The sequence below is a fragment of the Prionailurus viverrinus genome, chromosome F2, assembly GCF_022837055.1.
Source record: "Prionailurus viverrinus isolate Anna chromosome F2, UM_Priviv_1.0, whole genome shotgun sequence".
Lineage (NCBI taxonomy): Eukaryota > Metazoa > Chordata > Mammalia > Carnivora > Felidae > Prionailurus > Prionailurus viverrinus.
Window position 1 is genome coordinate 42,085,728 of NC_062578.1, and position 10,763 is coordinate 42,096,490.

Here is a 10,763-nt window from a genome sequence, read left to right on the forward strand (position 1 = left end):
AACAACAGCAGGCAGACTGATGAAAAATGGAACGGATGATGTTTTAGAACAGTTTTATGGGTGCTTTTTCCAGACCACAGCCCAACAAAGAAATTTTATCCCATTCTCAGTGCAGGTCTGCCCCCTATTGGCTAGATTCTCAATTTATTAGTTTCATGGCTTTTCTTAAATCCCTAAATCCCCAGAGTAAAATTTGTGTCTTTCTTCTCCACTGTAACTAGCTGTAGCTCCATAAAGACTTCTTCAGGACCGACCTCCTTCCTTTGCTGGGTTCTTCAGGCCTCAGGCATGGCCAGAGTTGGGTTCAGGATGTGACCCTATGACTCAACAGCTGACCTGAAATTACAGTAAGAATTTTAGACTATAAAAGGGGAAGTTTAAGCAAAGTGCTTTCCTTTCTCCTTGCCTGGGAGAAGTGTATGTTTCTAGAACAATTACTGGCACATAGATTAGCAGTTTCCATTTGGTCACATTATAACCAATGATGAACAAATGGCAGGGGGTGTCCTGTGCTGAATTTTACTAGGTTGTGAAATTGTCTATGTGTACCAAGTCTGCCTGTAGATGTCTGTATTTTGATGTTTGGTATTCACCAGTCAGACACTGAACATAAAAGAACTCATTATTACAGTTCCTTAAGAAATAACCCACTTTTGGGGTGCCTGGGTGGATCAGTTGGTTAAGCGTCCAACTTTGGCTCAGGTCATGATCTCACGGTCCGTGAGTTTGAGCCCTGCGTCGGGCTCTGTGCTGACAGCTCAGAGCCTGGAGCCTGTTTCAGATTCTGTGTCTCCCTCTCTCTGACCCTCCCCTGTTCATGCTCTGTCTCTCTCTGTCTCAAAAATAAATAAATGTTAAAAAAAAAAAAGAAATAACCCACTTTTTACCAACTCTACTCCTGGATATGACCAGCAACTCTGGGCCTGCTTGCTGCTAACCCAGCATAGTGCAGGTGGGCACTTTAAGTTAAACACACGTGTGATTTGAGGCTTCCTTTAAGTGGGTCATTTTGGGTTTCCGTATAAGAGGAAGCTTGGTGGTGGTGATACATGTTTAAGGCAAAATAGGAAGAGTGCCGAAGGAAAAATACCTATCTAGAATTGTGGCAGAAAGTAGTGTTTAAGGTATGCACTTTTACATTGACAGAACTCAGCAAAGAATTCACACTTACTAAGCACTTACTATGCGCCAGGTGCTAAAAGCTAAAAGCTTTCCATTGATTATTTCATTCGTTTCCTCACACTAATTCTGTGAGGTAAGCGTTCTTACAACCTCTGTTCCACTAGTCAGGAAGAAGAGTCTCAGGGAGGATAAGTGACCTGCAGAACATCACATGCCCTGAAGTTGCACGTGACAAGATTCAAATCCAGGCAGTCTGACTACGTGTGCTCCTAACCTCACCTACTATAGCAGCTTATTTAGGGTTCAAGCTCCTGATTATCGGGGGCAAAGGCATAAGGGGCATCTGGCTCCTTCACCGAGGACATGGTGCATAGCTCCATTCGTGGACACATCTATGCCTTTACAGGTGGGGTCATGCAAATCCTCTCCTTTTCAGTCCCTGGGTTTATCACTGGACCTGACATATTTCTGAATAAATTTGTGCTTGTAATTAGATTAAATATCCAACATTCTTCCATAAAAGCCGAGTGCAAAGTAAGCGGTCGAGGGAAACCAAGGCCAAAGATAAGGGACTTGGAAGACATTTGCTGGATCCTTCCGGGCACCAGATGTTGAGGCTGAAAATGATCATAATATGATATGCCTCAATCTACTGGGAAAAAACCTTGTTTAATCACCCATCCCTCAATAAAAATGTAAAAATAAGGCAGTACATTCTTTGAGAGCAGATCTTTTATAATTCTCCCTACACATCTTGTGGACGTCAATTAAAAAAATCTTCAGTATAAGAACTTACGATGGCTTCTAAGTTATGTAAAATTTCTCTATTGATTTAAAATTGTTTGCTATCTACTTTCTAGAGTCCCGGTTTCTACTTAATATTAGTAGCAAGGGCTGCTCTTTGCAGTGGAAGATGGTGCCAGTGACTCACTTTCTGGAGGGCCACATGCTCGGAGTGGCTTCTCCTCGTGGGAAGGATTTACATCCTTTACATTTGGAGGTTGACGTTCTTCCCCATGTAAGGTGAATAGGTCATCGTGGGACTCAAACCTTAAACTCAGCATTGACACCACACTGTTTCCATGGACTAAGAAAAGCACTAATGACAATATATGTTGAACCCTAAATGAAATACCTATTTTAGAATGATTATACCATGAAAAAGATTCATGAACATTTAATCCCAGAAGGGACGTTGAAAATCACCTTACTGTAATCACCAAGGGCACCCAGGTGGCTCAGTTGGTTGAGCATTTGACTTCAGCTCAGGTCATGACCTTGTGGGTTCATGAGTTTGAGCCCCACTTCAGGCTCGCTGCTCTCAGCCTGTCAGGGCAAAGCCTCTGTCCCCCTCACTCTGCCTCTCCCCTGCTTGTACTCTCCCCCCAAACAAATAAATATTAAAAAAAAAATCACCTACTGTAAGCTTATATTTTTATACTGGCAGTAAGAGCTTTTAACAAATAACTCTTTAATTTATTTACTTAAGGATTTTTTAAAAACATTTATTCATTTTTGAGGGACTGAGACAGAGCACGAGTGGGGGGAGGGGCAGAGAGAGAGAGACACAGAATCTGAAGCAGGTTCCAGGCTCCATGCTGTCAGCACAGAGCCCAACATGGGGCTCGAACTTGTGAACCGTGAGATCATGACCTGAGCTGAAGTCGGACACTCAACTGACTGAGCCACCCAAATACTTTTTTTTTTTTTTTTAAATGGGTGAGAACAATAAGCACCCAGAGGAATGTGATGTGCCCAAGATCCTATTGCTACTAGTAATCAACCCTGACTGCACAATGGAGTAACTGGGAGAGTTCTTTAAAAATACTGATGCTTGGGCCACACTGTAGACAGATGAATCAGAATTTCTGGGCCTCCACCCTGGGTTCTGGCACTTTTTAAAAAGCTCCCAGGTGTCTTACTCTGAAGCCAAGAGTTGAGAACCACTGAGCTAGGCAAGAACCTAGAGTAATCAAATCCACTGTAGTCTGTCATTCCTCATCCCTGAGCCCATGACAGACTTGCCTAGTGGATCATGGAATGTTTTCCTGCTGTGCCTCACCTGGCCTCCTCCTCATACTGTTCCTGGAAGCTACCACCTGCCCATCAGCATTGGGTGACAACCTGAGACCTAGCTATTTCTGGGCACTCATGGTATCTTGCTTCCTCTAAACAAAATTCTAGAAAATATCTGAAGGTATTATTTTGGTCAAACCAGGATCGTATATTCTCATAGTCCAGCGTGGTCATCTGTTTGTCCATCAGGGCTCCGCTAGGGCATACCAGGGTGAAGTCCCTGGATTACTCAACTAAGGTTCTGCTCTAGCTCATCCTGTGGAAAACAATTTTCCCTTTCCCTCCACACACAGATGCAGTTGGGTTGATCTAGGTTTTTAAAAAATTATTTATTTTTTATTTATCTTAGGGAGAGAGAGAGAGAGCATGAGTCGGGGGGAGGTGCAGGGGGGAGAGAGAATCCTAAGCAGGCTCCATGCTCAGTGCAGAGCCCAATGCAGGGCTTGATTCCCATGACCCTGGGACCATGACCTGAGCAGAAATCAACAGTTGGATGTTCAATCGACTGAGCCACACAGGCACCCCAGGTTGATCGAGGTTTGAATCCTACTCTGCTATTTACAACCCATATGATTTTGGGCAAGTTCTTTATGTGTCAGTTTCCTCAACCCTTAGTAAGAATAATGATGAAACTGTCTCATGGGTTCATTCTTCTTGCCTCTCTTCTGGTATTGGTCTCTAGCAAATTGAGGCCTTCTTTATCTATCTGAATCCTCTGGGCTCCTTGATAACAGCTTGTTCTGACGAACAAATTCTTGACAAGAAAGGATTGGTGCTTAGGCCTCACTCCCTAGTACTCCAAGAGCCTATAATGGCCTTCTGAAGACAATGACTATGTTTCAACACATTTTTTTCTTGGGGACTTTGTACTCCCCTAGCCAGAGATAAGCTTTGAAATTTCCTAACAATCTGGATTATTTGAATCGATTCTATTCAAAACTGAGAGCAAAGGATGCAGACTTTTGATCTGGATGCAGGAAACAGCAGTCCAGCAGCCTGGGTCACCACTCAGGGCCATGAAAGAGTCACGCAGACACTGCCTTGTTTCTAATTGGAACCAGAGTTTCATTTAGATCCTTGAGGCAGGCCAATCCCCCAGAGCTCTGATCCCTATTGTTTTTTGGTTGAAGTGTGAAGTTCCTTCCAGCCTCTGCTTTCAACACTGCTCCATTCTTGGCCAACTCTGTTCACCACGAGTTCCGGAACTCCCATTCTATGGTACACTCCACATGCTCTCCCTCTGCCTTCACTGAACATAGCTTTCCTGGGAATGCCTCCTTAAGATTCTTTCATTGTCAGGGTGTGGGATATCATTCTTAACCCTCTGAGCTCAACAGGTGAGGATGTGCAGTCCTCTTGGAGGGAGGGGAAAGAGTAATTGTGAACAAGAGCACCACACACACTCATGTCCCTCAGAAAAAGTGTTTGTCAGCTTTCTCTCTCAGCTGCTTCTCCCTGTTAGTTCAATTTCTATTCCATGGGACTGTAATGGACAGGTTTCCTCATTCAACCCTACTTGCCTGGGTAGCCTCAGATCTTACTGCTGCATTCCTCCACCCACATTCACTACAAAAAAATCAAACCATATCAATTTACTTGTAATTCTTCAAACACGTCAAGACAGCTTGAGAATAATCTTCTCCATGGAGGAAGAACCTTCTTCTCTCCCAACCTGATTTAAATGCCTGTCCTTTGTAAGGACACTGTTTACTTCTGAGAGCAGTCATGGTCTCTGTAGTAAGTGGTTCACTTGTTTCCCCCACTGACTGAAGGCTCTAAGAGGATGCATAGTGTCTTTTTGAAACCCACGTTTCTCTGACCCTAGAATCTGGGTACTTCTCCACTACAAGTACTGCACCTCTCAGTGTATGGATGGTACAACACTGGGTCCCCAAGTCCTTTTAAGAGGAACAGTATTCATACCATTTTCAAGGCAAAAGGAAACATGTTATTAAATCCAACTCTTATTTTATACATGGGCCAAAGACACAGTGGCTTCCCCATGGTGCCCCAGGAAGTTAGTGGCACAGCTGTCTCAGACAGTTCCTCATATACCACTGAGAGATCATTCAAGACTTTAAAGAACTTGAAATCTAATCTTCAGGATGACTACAGTAAGCCACAAAAAATACAAGGTATTATATGAGAAAAAGTTTGAAAGCAGATGAAAGGGGGAGAAATCATATCTTCAGGCTGGCATGGGGTGTGGGTAAGGAGGATACAAAGGATTTGTAGAACAGCTCTCAACCTTTTTGGTCTCAAGACCCTTTTACACTCTTAAAAATTATGTGAACCCCAAAGAGCTTGTTTTTTGCAGTTATATCTATTGATATTTATATTAGAAATTAAAACTGAGAACATTATTAAAACTATTTAAAAGTAATGAACAATTATGTTGTTATATTTTTATGAAAATAACTATATTTTACAAAACAAATATAGTTAGAAGAGTGGAAATTTGGATTAATGGATTGGCTCAGTTGGTTAAGCATTCGACTCTTAATTTTGGCTCAGGTCATGATCTCACAGTCATGGGTTCAAGCCCTGTGTTGGGCTCTGCACTGATAGCGCAAAGCCTACTTGGGATTCTGTCTCCCTCTCTCTTTTTCTCGAGATAAATAAACTTAAAAAAAAAAAAAGTGGCATTTCATGTTTCTGCCAATCCCTTTAACTCTGACTTACTAGAAGACAGCTAGGGTCTCATATCTACCACTGCCTTCACTCTTGAGATCTTGTTTTGGTTGAAGACTTAGACGAAAATTCAGCCTCATGTAGACATGTATTCGGAAAAGGGAAGAGTATTTTAAGAGCCTTTTCAGGTAACTGTGGCTCTTCTTCAATACTACATCAAAACTCGAAAAGTGCTAGTTTCTTAAAAGCCAGTTACCCTGTGGAAACGGAAATCCTATCGAACTTTTAGTACTCTCTTACATTAAAATCCATTGGTCTATCTTGTATCTTATTTGTATGTATGTATGTATATATGTATGTATGTATGTATGTGTGTGTGTATGTTTATCTTTGAGACAGAGAGACAGAGCATGAGCGGGGGAGGGGCAGAGAGAGAGGGAGACAGAATCCGAAGCAGGCTCCAGGCTCTGAGCTGTCAGCACAGAGCCCGACGCGGAGCTCAAACCTACTGTGAGATCATGACCTGAACCAAAGTCGGAGGCTTAACTGACTGAGCCACCCAGGTGCCCCATATCTTTCATTTTAAATGCATAGTTTTGTGATATCATGCGTTGGCCATTTAGCAATGTTGATTTGCTGAATTATACAGATTTTCCAAATATTTTCGCATTTCATTACATAGTATGGAAAAAAAAATCACTTGTCTATATCACCACTAGTCTCGTCAGGAAAGTCTTTAAGTATTCAGGATGATGTCATACAGTGCTCAATACCTTTTCCAGAATTCTTATTTTTGCTTTGAAGACTTGAATTTTATCATTGGCAACAAACACTGTCAGTTATTTTTTGGAGGTGACTCACTCAGTTTATTTTTGAGAAAACATATGCCAAATATTCAAGTCTGATTTTGCAGTGTTCTTTCATGCAAAAATGAATTCGATGGAAAAAGTGGTTTGTTCAGCTCACAACTCAATTGCACCAGTGCTTTTGGTGAACTCCCCATTTAGTCACACAGTGTATTAAAAAGATACGTTCTTGGGGCGCCTGGGTGGCGCAGTCGGTTAGGCATCCGACTTCAGCCAGGTCACGATCTCGCGGTCCGTGAGTTCGAGCCCCGCGTCAGGCTCTGGGCTGATGGCTCAGAGCCTGGAGCCTGTTTCCGATTCTGTGTCTCCCTCTCTCTCTGCCCCTCCCCCGTTCATGCTCTGTCTCTCTCTGTCCCAAAAATAAATAAACGTTGAAAAAAAATTTTTTTTAAAAGATACGTTCTTGAAGACCAAGATTAATAATTTTTACTGCCTTTACCAAGGACATTCTTAAGTAAAACTGGCTTTTTCTACTGCATATGCCTGTGCCACTCACTACTTTATATCACGCTCAATAAGGTGTCAGGAGGTGGGCCGACATTTGCACCGTCAGTATGAATGTCAACACAGGGAAAAGGGAAGTTAATGTCTTCGTGTTATGAAAATAGGTTTGACCGTGTGGACCCTCCCCTGAGAGTGGACAAGGCTCTGACAACTATAAAAGGTACAGACTTTGAAAAATGAGTCAGATTTTGATAGGATAAGATGAAGGGGAGTAGGAACATCAAGAGGCTGTAAAACGTGAGCGTATCTAAGGAATAGTGGGTAGGATATATGTCTGGTTGGAAGAGGAGGGAACCAGAGGCAGATAAGCTGAGGAGACACCCTGAAAGGCCCAGATGGCTTCATGACAGTTATTTAGGTTTAAACCAGACAGGAAGAGGAGGCTAGGGTGAGTGGTTTTTTTCTTTTGTTTCTGAAAGCTTTAGTTTCAAGTTATGTAAAAATAAAGCTTGCCATGTTTACATTTGCTAGTTATGAAATAAAAATGAAAGCATAGTTGTTTTCCTCATAAGTAATGTTAGGGAATGAAAAATAAACTTGTGGTCAAACGCTTTGCTATACAAAACATGCTGCACTATTTGATTTAGACAGTATTATTTTCAGAAGGAAAAAGAATAAGAACATTTATTAAGCACTTATTGTGAACTAAACACAATGCTAGTCACTTTTTGTATAATTTAATCCTTACAACAAGCTTATAAAACAGAGATCATTCATACAGATGAGGCAGAAAAACCCCAGAGAGTTGAGTAACTTTCCAAGGGACATGACTCAACTCTGATTTAGTAACATTTCATATTGTCACCTATTATTTCAACACATTTGGGGAGAGTTTGAAAACAAATTAACAACCACATACACATCAATATATCCATATATCCATTCAATCTTTCAAAATAGGGTATAAAATGGTGTCACAAACCCAAATAAATACATTAAATCTTTAAAAAGATGCATATTTTGAATTTTTCTTCCCTTCAAAAACTATTTTTTAAACAATAGGTAAAGCTGTATTACTAGTAGTGTGTTGGCTGACGGAAGTTTTGTTAAAATGTAGCATACGAGGGGTGCCTGGCTGGTCAGTTGGTAGAGCATGCAACTCTTGACTCTTGACCTCTTGACTCTTGATCTCAGAGTTGTGAGTTTGAGCCCCATAGTGGGCGTAGGGATTGCTTAAAAATAAAATCTTAAAAAAATAAAAAAGTAACAACAGAGAAAAGTCAGCATTTGAAAGTTACTGCTAAGCTTTACCATAGGACTTACTGGATGCAAACACCTTTTTATTCCATATTTTAAAATATCACAGAGAAAAGGAGGGAAAGCAATTCAAAATCATAGTCTGATGCAATCTTCTTTGGCCCAAGAGAAAAAAGACACCGAGTTCACAGACGTCAACAAGGGTGTAGACGTATACCACCATACCAACATGGCTCGTTCTTGTACTTGGACCTGCTCCTTTGAATGTCAATGCTCCAGAAGCTCCCTGCACAGTGTGGTTGTGTTTGCAGCCTGTGTGAGGAGGCACTTTGGAACCAGTCTCCTGGTGAGCAGCACACAGAAACCTGGAGCCGGTGGAGCCCACACCTAACCTGGAGCCCAGAAGGCCGTGAAGACAGTACCATTTCCTCAGTGGTGGACTGCTGCAGTAAGAATGTCTTTCCCCTCTCAGTTGAGCTGTCCTCCCATGGGAATCCCAGCACTCCCATCAGGGATCCCACCCCTACAGTTCCTGGCTTTCCTCCACCTGTACCTCCAGGGACTCCAATGAGTCCTGTACCAATGAACATTATGGCTGCTGCTGCTCCAAAGGTCTTAGTACCCACTGTGTCTACGGTTGGAAAGCGTTTGGGAATAAGAAAGGATTATCCAGGCTTAAAGACTAAAGAAAATGATGAAAACTGTGATCCCACCACTACAGTTTTTTTGGTAACACTTCTGAGTAAGCCTTGGACATGCTTATAAGACAACTCCTTGCTAAATGTGGCTTGGTTTTGAGCTGGAAGAGAGTACAAGGTGAATCTGGAAAACTTCAAGCCTTCAGATTCTGTGAGTATAAGGAGCCTGAATCTATCCCTATGGCATTCAGGTTATGGCATGATCTGCAGATTGGATTGTAGAAGCTACTTGTTAAAGTAGATGCAAAGACAAAGGCACAACTGGATGAGTGGAAAACAAAGAAGAAAGCTTCTGATGAAAATGCCAGGCCAGAAACTCACTAACGATAAGAAGCCTCAGATGAAGAAGCAAAGAGATCAAATGGGCCTTTGGGCCTTTGAACTTTTAATACTGAATACTCCAGTGAACTAAATGCCCCCCTCACAAGAATTTGACTCTCACCCCATGAAGAAGAAAAGAAGCACATTTTCCTCAGACTTCCAGCAGCTCCACTAATCCCTTACCCACTCACCACTAAGGAGGATATAAATGCTATAGAAATGTTAGAAGACAAGAGACCTGAGATCAGTAAATTCAGACACACACACAAGAAACTGGGAGAAAGGAAAAAAGGAAATGGAGAGACAGGAAATTGACAAAGGACAGAGAGAAGGAGAGAAGGAATGTGAAGGGGAGCAAGAAAGGTGAGAGTGGGCATGAAAAAGGGAGAGAATGTGAATGAGGAGAGGAGAAGGCATGGGCGAACAGGATAGGGACTGTGACTATGATTGGGAGAGGAGCTCACATAGGAATAAGCATTGGAGTTGATCAGGAGAAAAGAGCAGAGATTCTGAAAGGGAATGGGGAGAAAGAATGTAGAGAGAGAAAGGAAGTGGGAGTGCAGGGGGAGAAGACAAGAAGCAGGACTGTGAAGAGGGTGAAGATGCAGATGAATGAAGAAAACCTGAAAACTTTGAGAGAAAGAAGCTTCTTACCAAGAGTCCCTTAAGAAATGGGAATGCAGAGACTGGAAGAAAACCCAGGAGTATGAGAAAGAGGCTGAAAGAGAAGAGAGAAGAGAAATGGCAAAAGAAATTGAATGCCTAACGGAATTCTTGGAAGATTATGATGGTAAAGATGACCGAGTATTACAGAGGAGCTTCCTTCAGAAAAGGGTGCATGATAGGGAAAAGGAAATGGAAGCAGATGAACGGGATTGAGGAGAGAGAAGGAAGAACTAGAGGAAATCAGGCAGGGCCTTCTGGCTGAAGGGCGCCAGGATCCAGATGCAGAGCTCCAGAGGACGCAATGAGACGGTGAGAGGGCGCAGACAAGCACAAGAAAAGCAAGAACCAGAACCAGAGGAAGGAGAAAAGCAAGAAAAAGAAGAAAAATGAGAAGAACCCATGAAAGAGGAAGAGCCAGAGCAAAAGCCTGGTCTCAAACTCACTCTGAGGCCATCAGTTCTGCCCCATCTGTTCCCTCTGCCAGTGGCAATGCAACCCCCAAAAGTCTTGGGGATGAGTTTCCCTGTGATATTATTATTGCTCATGAAGACTCCCCAGATCAACAACAACCTGAAGAACATAGGCCAAACAATAGGGCTAAGTCTTTTTTTTTTTTAATATTAATGTTTACTTACTTTTTGGGGGGGGGAGGGGCAGAGAGAGAGGGAGACACAGAATCGAA